The sequence below is a fragment of the Trypanosoma cruzi genome, genomic scaffold (assembly GCF_000209065.1).
Source record: "Trypanosoma cruzi strain CL Brener 1047053516733 genomic scaffold, whole genome shotgun sequence".
Lineage (NCBI taxonomy): Eukaryota > Euglenozoa > Kinetoplastea > Trypanosomatida > Trypanosomatidae > Trypanosoma > Trypanosoma cruzi.
The window spans coordinates 5,387-14,594 of NW_001849126.1; the positions used below are offsets into that span (position 1 = coordinate 5,387).

General features: G+C 51.6%; 2 pseudogenes, besides 4 other annotated features; both read right to left on the bottom strand.

The window, feature by feature from the left end:
- Positions 1 to 3,945: a sequence feature (heterozygous, Esmeraldo-like haplotype).
- Positions 2,283 to 3,506, bottom strand: Tc00.1047053508255.10 (annotated as a pseudogene).
- Positions 3,628 to 3,649: a sequence feature (AT_rich).
- Positions 3,946 to 9,208: a sequence feature (areas not merged during assembly with more than two copies in the genome that could not be assigned to a particular haplotype).
- On the bottom strand, positions 4,586 to 7,843 carry Tc00.1047053508255.20 (annotated as a pseudogene).
- Positions 7,876 to 8,015: a microsatellite.

Consider the following 9,208-nt stretch of genomic DNA (forward strand, 5'->3'; position numbering starts at 1 on the left):
GCCACCTTCTACAATTCACCCCCCGGAATATTAGCTACCAAGCGACTGAGGACTCGATGATCTATGGAGTCAAAGGCCTTGCTGAAATCAACCAACACCAGCAGGGTCCGATGGGGTCTGTAGTGGAGTTGATTACCGATACCGCTCTTCTTGGGAAGGTTCACTTGGAAATAATGATTTCTATTATGCTCCACTTCGTGTATCAGGTGTGCCGGCTGCATCGTCGTGGTACGCATACCACGATATGCATACTGGTGGGGGTGCGGCGTCCACACCCAAAGCAATCTCTTCAGTACCATTTTCTCAGCAACCTTACTCACAATGGAAGTAAGGCTGATGGGTCGATATGACTCAAGCAGTTCCGGCGACTTACCGGGTTTTAAGAGTGGGACGATGGTAGCGCGTCTCCACTCAGCCGGGATCGTACCGGTCGTCCAGCTGTGGTTAATGCAGCGAATAAGGAATCGAAGACCCTTTGACGAAATATGTCGTAGTGCCTCACTGTAGACTTCATCCGGTCCGGGGGCCTTGCCATACGGCGTATTACGTAGCGCAGCAAGCAGTTCCGTACGATTAAAAGGTGCATCAAGAGGGGAGTGAAGATGAGTAACTAAATCATATATGATGGCAGCTTCGCTGTTATCCTGTGGCTTGGAACTAAATCAAAATGAAGAAACTGAAGTAGATGTAGCAGCAGACTCGTTCTTGTCCTGCTGCCTAAAAAGAGAAGAAATAATTTTAAAAGATGGGTTCTGTCTTTTGATGCCTTTGGAAAACCCAACTGCCTTGTGAGAGGGTGAAGTGGAAAAAAGATGTGATTGAGAGCGTTCGCTGCTCTCCTTGCTGTTTTATAAGTGTGTTGGCCATCTCCCAACGACAATGATGTAGGAGATGGAAGTGATGCCCTTTTTCGTCCGGAAATGTATTTCCATGCGAGTGGTTCGCCTGGATTTAACTTGCTGATGCGACGTAGATACGTGTTGCGCAGGCGCTCTCGGAGTAGGAGGAAGAATTGACTCCTTGCCCGTTGCATTTCTGCCTCACGGCCGGGCGTCGGTAACTGTAGATAGCGGGCCTTGCTGTCGGTAGCAATCCGCTCTGCCTCCATGAGAGTGTCGTCCCAAAGCCTGGGACCATCCTTGTACATGCCGCGGGGGCAATGTCGTCGATACGAAGTTATAAACGCTCTCGTGAAAGCTTTAATGCCGGTGGACGGCTTTTTATAGTCGTATGCCGGAGGTTGTGCGTCGAGGTCCTTGACGAATAAATCCCAATTGCACTTCCCCCAACTGTAGAATATCTTAGGTGCCGAAGGTATGGTATCCATAAATGCCTGATGCGGCGTAAATGTTAGCATATAATGATCAATGAGCGGCGACACGGAAGCTGACCAATCTGGCACAGTCAAAGCATTTGACCATGTCAGATCGATACAGGATCGTTCTCTTGTGCCACGAGCATACGTGATCTCACCAGGGGTGTTAACCAAGGTGAGTCCCGCATCCGTGCACAGTTCTAAAAATTCTGCGGCAACCTCGTTTGGAGAAGACTCCAAGAATGGCTCCCACTGTGGGTGATGCATGTTGAAATCCCCGCACAGCAGGAGCGGCGACGAGGCTGGAGGGCAGTTTACTAACCGCCTAAATGATTACGTTACTTGCGGTGGTGGTCTCATATAGGCACTCGCTACAATAAGATCACGGTTCTGGTCCAGAGCAACCTGGAGCACCACCACTTCAAGGCTGGTGTCATGCTGGGGGATGGTGAGGGGTATACGCTTGGAGCGGAGAGTTTTCTGCACCAGCACCGCCACACCGCCTCCCTTGCCGATGCGCGACTGTGCATAGAGCACATAATCTCCAGTATGCATGCTGGCGATCTGCTCCGACGACTTCCAAGTCTCCTGGATGGCTATTATGTCTGCTCCTTGCGCCATTAATGTTGCGAGTTTTGACGGCGTGAGGCAAGAAACGTTCATCTGGAGTACTGCTATGGGGCCTGGGTTCTGCTCAATGTCTCCGCTTAGCAGTAGCTTTTGTCGTTGCGCGTCACATACGGCACGCAAACAGTATGTATAGCGCTGATAAGCGCCGATGGAATTCAGCAGCGGATAGAAATACCGCTCCGCGGGCAGCCATGTAAATGGCTCCATCTGGTGCCCTTCCGACCCGTTTGTGCGGCGCCTCCTGCCTCTCCACGTGCAGCGGATGGGCAGCAGGCGCTTAGCTTCCTCTCTAGCAAAGAGTACTAGACCCTGGCACCACGTTGAGGTGGCCGGCTGAGCCAGGGTCGGCCCAACATCATACACGCGTGCCTTATCCGTCACCCAAAGGTGGAGCCGACCCTTTTCTTTACTGTCTTTTCCGTTCTCCCTGGATAACACCGGCGCGGTGACGAGCATCACATCCTTGTTCTTAATCGTCACTTTGATGAAGCCATTCTGGACGCCGTGCCCCTTTCGACCATGTGAGTTGCCCCACACGCGGGTAATTGGCTCACCATATGTATCCAGATCCCTCACTCGCAATGGACACGTACACGTCACGGTAATCTTGCTCACAAGAAGCCATCATAAGGCGTCCGTTTTCTTCTCCCCACTCCACGATGGTCGGATCCATGCAGTCATCACCAGCCGCTCTGCAGGAAGGCCTCCAATTACGCTCTGACCTATCAAAGCGCATGGACAGCGATGAATCCTTTCTGTTCTTCTCTGTGGCCTGCATGGGAAATATGGGCGTACCGTCCTTCGTCCTAATATCCAATCCTCCGCCAGAAACCAACTGGGTCATGGATTTAGTAACATATTCGTCGTTTCCAAACGTCACTGCATGGGGCTCATTCCACGTGATTTCATTGCCACTACTGACACTCCCCTTCACCAGCAAAATTCCCCAGTCACGTGCAGTAGCCAATTCACCCTCCGACGGTTTGGCGCTCTGATTTCTCAAAAGCATGTAGACACTGTCGCCAGACACAACTGTCGTTGGCCGCATCGTGGCTGCTGCCTCGACTGTACCCGTAGCAGCACCCTCTGGGAACTGCACCACCTAAATTGTGCCCTCCGTCAGTATCTCCGTTGGCTTATCATCAGTTAGATCGAGGTGCCTTTACGCAATCCCAGTACGGCTGCAGCCTTTGTCATTCTCCTTGCACTGCGCTTCAGCAACGACAAACACAGCACTGTTCGCCTCAAAAAGGCTAGGAACGTGGAGCAAAAAAAATTTCTCATTACCTTTTGTAGGGGCTTCCCATTGAGAGGATATCCATCCAACCCCTGTGAACGGATCAACAGCGCTCTCTGCCTGCTCAGCGTGTACAGCCCCACTGCAGCAGCACATCCACATCACGACGAGAAGGAACAGCACCGCGGAAGCAAACACACGCCGAGACATGTTGGGCCTCCGCGGCTCACTCTCTCTTCCTTCCCTCATCCTTCCGCTGGATCCGGTCACGCGGCGACGGTTGTGTTTATTGGGTGCCTTCACAGCAGCAACACGTGAGAGCATATAAATATGTGTGCATGGGCGGTGTGTGTGTGCTGTTGGTGCTTTCAGATCCCTCGAATTTCACAGTAGCGATTGGCGGTTGGTAGTAGCTTACTTCTTATTGTGTATGTTTGTGTGTGAGAAATAAAATTAAAATTTTAAAAGCACCAAAAAAGGGGGTGGCAGAAGAGTGGGTGGTGCCACCATCTGCAGTGTAACACATCAGCGTCGTCGTAACCGCTACAGTAATTGCTCTCCCCCGTCAACAACGGCTCAGGCATTGTGTGGCCGCAAACAGAAGCAGAGACACTGACGTTTGCGCACGGGCCAATACACCCTCCGGCAAACAGCACCAACCAACAGACAGTCAGCAGAAATTAGGTGCGAGCAGAATCCCAAGTGCTGCGGGATCCTTGCTAGCAGCGCTTCCTGATTGCAGCACTTTTAAAGCGTTCCTCGCTGCAATATCCCCCACCACCTGCTCTGTGTGTCGGTGAATTTTCCCGTTCACCGGAAGAAAGTCGGCGGGATGTGTCGGCAAGGGTCGCAGACACACAGAGCGCACCGTCGACGCCATCAACGAGCGCAGGCCCTCGTGAAGTGAGATCTCACAACCGTGATCCCTCCATTGACTCCCCTGGAAGTGGAAGAGGCATAAAATGTCCTCTTCTCTACAGTATTCCTGAAAAACAAAAAAATTCCGCAGGAAATCCCGCGCAGCTACGGCCTCCTCAGCAGCCCGACAGTCCACGCCGTCGCACCGCTCCTCAAGAGGTCGCCAGGCCCGGTAAAGCAAGCAAAAGGGGAGCAGCAATTTGGTCAGGGCGTTCAGCAAAAATGAGACGCAGCAGTCGGGTAAGCGCGGCCCATCCACGTCCTCTCCTTCAACCGACCCACCACACAGTCGGATCACACACCCGAAAAGAACCGTGCTGTCTGACAAACTAGCACCGACAATAACGCCTCGTGTTCTAAATGGAGAGTCACGACACACCCGAGAGATCACAAAAAGGGGCAAATACTTACATTCCGTCGGCATAAGCACGGAAATAAAGCGCGGATTTTGCCCCCGTGAACTCCCATCCGAATCGTCTCAGCCACAGAGTTTCTGTCGCCGACCCTCAGGAAGGGCTGATGCATCAACTGCCGCTGACCGATCCCTCAGCAATAAAAAAAAGAGGTCACTTTCTCTCGAGGTTCGTCATCACCCTTTCCTCCCACTGAGGGAAGAGAATGCAAAGTAACGGTGTGGGCGTGCCTAGCCGACAGGAATGGAAAAAGTGACTCCAGCCACGGAACAAATTGAACAAATCCTCCTCCCAAATCCTTCAAAGACACCGGTCGGTCAACTGCCGAAGTTGACGGCGCGGAGGACAACACATTGAATGTATGGGGCACCGCAGCCACCTGAATATATTCTGCAATGTCCGCGGTCAGTTCATTAAAGTACAAAGAAGGGACAGAAAATTCAAAGGGGCGTGTGAACCTGTCAGTGATCACCTACGCCGGAGGATCGCCACCCCCACCCTCCAAGGGCGCCTCAACGGCGTCAAATATTCCCACCGCATGGCTCCCACCACACAATCGCGTGGCACAAAGTATTGCCTTGTAGCACCCCACGCAATTCGGCAATCGAAAACCATCTCGAACACGGCGTGTGACAAAGATACCAAAAAAAGGTAAAGCAAATGCCCTCCACATCTCAGCAGCTTCAATCATCCAGTAAAAGGCAGGAGCACCAGACAGCACCCACGGACTCACCGAATATAGCGTCAAAAGACAGCGAAATGTTAGATGCCGAGGGGCCCGCATTTCTTCCCCCCGTGACACTTCCACGGATGAATGCAACTGCCGTGCCCTGCGGCCTCTCGATCCCCTCGAGAAAACGCTGCGGCCACATGGCAACGGCCTAACGTGGTTGGCGATCAGATCCAGTCGTCGCGGCAAAACAGTACAGAAAGTAGGGTAGTGAGCACGCACATTCGCCCCTTTGTTGCCTGCCCCCACCGCAAGAGTGAAACTCGTGTTCCCAACAGCCGCGCTTCGGGCAGCTGAAACACCTGCCCTCACACCGGCAATGACATCTGCAAGCGCCTGTAATTCCTAAACACCGCCCGTCAGAAAAAGAACAAACCGGCACTCAAACCCTGCAGCCGCACATCCCTCGCAACCATTTGTGGACTCGTTATCCAGCAGAGACACCTAAACAACATAAAAAAAAGACCGTTCATTGCTAAAAAAAAAAAGAAAAAAGACGTTGCTTTCATCGTGCTACAAGGGATTATGCCTCCTGCGTAACGCGGTTACAAGAGCGCGGTGCGGCAACACCGAAACGGTGGGCATGTTGCCCCATTAACCTCCCCCTCACCACAGGGGTCCAAGAAGTGCAACAGACCATCCTCTCACCAAAGAAAAAGACCTATGGAGCAAACACTGCAGTGTGCGGACCACCCAGCAGAAACTCCCCTAAGAGGAAAAATGCTCTTGAATGCCCTTCAGAAGGGACCAGTGGGTTGGCTGTGAGGCCAACAGACACCGGAGAGCCACCTGCTCTGCACGCATCCAACGACGCAATCGAGAGTGCAGTGTTACAGGGCACATCAACCACCCTGTTCTCGTCTCCGTCTGTGTGGGCATGACAGTCCTGCCATCACCCTTCGCCCTCACAAAGTATTCCACAGGGTCCTTTGAACCAGAAACCACCACACGGCGATATGCCACCGGATAAGTGATCCCCATACCGCACAAAATAAAATTTTCCCAACGTCGAGGACCGCAGTGAAAACGGGCATAACGATGAGCAACATAAGGGTTCTCTGTGCTGTGTTTCATCACAACACTCTATCCTCCGTTGGTTCAGGCCTCTACCACACGAAGGGGCACAGATGTAACATCACTTACACGCAACAGAGTGAAATCCGCAAGAACATTGCCATAGTCATACAGGACGCAACAACCACCATCCCGCTCAGCAGCTGTTGTGATCATATTCTGCAAAACATGATCCACGCCGACAGAAAATTTGTTGTCCAGTTGTACAATTTATTGATGGGCCAAGTAACGAGGGCCAAAAAACGACAACACCAGTCGGTATTAGGCCGTGGAATCGCCAGTGAGAGCCATTGATTGGAACAAACACCAAAGCCCCCAGCGGCCAAAAAAACCCGCAGCAAGGCATTCGTACTTAAACCAAAGAACGGATTCGTCTCGTTCAGGAACAAAGAAAAATAAATAATATTTTTCCTCCTCACAGTGCCTTCCACCAATAAAACACCACCATGCAATCCGCCCTTATCGGCATTACTCAGGAGCACAAGAACTGTGCAACGCGTAGAGGGCGCTGCAATCAAGCGAATGAGAGATGCTCCACGGCGGCAAACAGACTCGTCACAGGCAAAGGATCAACCAGTCGCGAGCAGCATGCCTCTTCATGGACTCTCCGTTTTGGTTCCAACCGAGACGGAGGGCTTTCGTCGCTCAGCACCAACCCCGCAAGGCGTCGTGTTGTCAAGGGAAACAAATGAGGATGACGGAGTGCATCATCGGGAAAATCGCCCTCAAATGTGGGAAACGGCATCGTACCCGCCGGAAACAGGTGCGCATGATGTCCCTCCACGTCAGCTGCGCAGTCTGTCAGATGGAGGAAATTTCGGTAAAACGGAAGTCAGCGCACTCACCTCCACCCCAGACAGTTTTATCAGGACGGTCGAATCATCAAGTCGGGGGATCCACACTTCTTGAGGGATATTGTGACGCCCTGACACGTCCACTTGAATGTCCACACAATGTCCTATTTCCCTTCCCTCCTCTGCACGCGGCCGCATTGTCTCTTAAGCCACATCCAGGACAGATCAGATAGCGAGTGGCACCTGGTCAGCCAGCGCCGTTCCATTCCTTAAAGCACCAAAGATCGAAGCCCCAAAATCACTGGCCATCAATCAGTGATGCCGTCGGCACAAGACCTCCTCTGGCCAACGCCAGACAATTGTCCCGGAGTACATGTTTTCCCATGGCTCGTTTTAGGGACCCTCATCATCCTCTACAGGTACATCGTGCGTTCATTCCTAAAATAGGGAGGTGGACTACACCCCAATAAAACTGCACAATAAGCCTGCACTGTTCGTTGAAAGTTGTCATTGTGTTGGGTGGCAGGGGCAACGGAATCACGCGTTGCGGCTCCTCAGGAGATCAAAAAAGATAGCAATCAACGTTCAATTGAGATGGGCTTCGCAAACCCCTTGCTAATTTTTGTCCGATGGGGTGCTTCAGTGCATACGCAACCCTGGATGCGAGACGGAATGCCTATACGTCCTAAAAAAGTAGGCGTAGATCCACGGGAAAAGAATAAATGACACAACTGAACTGGAATGCCACAAATAAAAAAGGTGAAATATACATATATATCACCATAAATATAAAAATAAACATCAATTGATGTATATGTACATATATACATGTATCGATATAGATATGAGTATAGAAACATCTATATAATTAAAATATATAGATATCTATTTAGATATGAATATACCCCTCTATCCTTTCCTCATTGACAAATTTTTTTGTTCATTGATTTATTGATTTGTTGCTTTATTAAGTACAAACATATACATCCCTAGATAAACAAATGGGTATCGGTATTTATATATATTCGCCAATTTTGGCATTTGTATATTCATTATTATTCACTTCTTGATTTTCTTTGTTTTTTCCTAAATAACCTCAAAGACCCTCACGCCGGCCACCATCGTGGAGCACGTCCGCCATGCTGATTGGAGATGCGGAAGAGAACCCCAACCCCTGGAGATGGCGCTGCAGGACACGGCGTAAAACACAACCCGTTACGCGTCCCCTCGGGGTAGTGTAGTAAATAAATAATCCGTCACTGCCAAGAAATCAAGAAACAAATAAATTAGAAAAAGAAGTCTGTAAATGAAGAGAAAAAAAGAAGAGCCTACCAGGAGCAAAGGCAATTTGCCGCATCTGCGAGGGGCTTTGTGCCTTCTCGCCGCGTGGGAGTGCTGCTTGGGGGGCGGCAGAGCCTTTCCCCCTCGAGAAGAAAACTGCGCCAACTTTTTTGTAAAGCACAGATTCCTCAATTCCCCAGCGTCCACTCCTTGCTTTTGTCTGTGCGCCCACAGAGCCGGGCAGCGGAGTAGATGCAGAAGTGTCTCGTCACACATTTCACGCTGGCTGTATTTCACGATGTCCGGTCAATGCCCGTGGTGTGCCGTGCTATGCCGGCCCATTCCGTGACTGCTGCGGGACTAAAAGCCGCATGCTGGACGGCGAAATTTGACCGGTGGTGATCCCCTCGGGGTGCCATCGCCGGGCAACGTGCGCCTTCTCGGCAGCATGACGCCTCTGTTGCCATTCAATCGGCGGCAGTGGGACGTTGATGAATGGAAGTGTGCGTGCTACCTTGGGCACACGGTGCGCTGTTCCTCGCCGGCATTCTCCTGCGCGGCGGAGGGAGTCGCCTGCAGAGGCAAAGTCGCTGTGCGGAGTTGGCGTTCTTCCTGCTGTGTTTCGAGCTTTGTGGCGTGCGTGCATTGTGGCATCATTTTTGGCGTCGTGACATTCTCACCGTCGGGGTGCTTGTGCCGGGTGTGGGTGGCCAACTCCCCGGCAATGCCCGGCTGCTTGCCACGTTAATGGCATTGAAGGAATGCCGTGGTCTTTTTTGCCGGCTGCAGCTCTGTTTTGGGGCGTTCGTGTGCGCG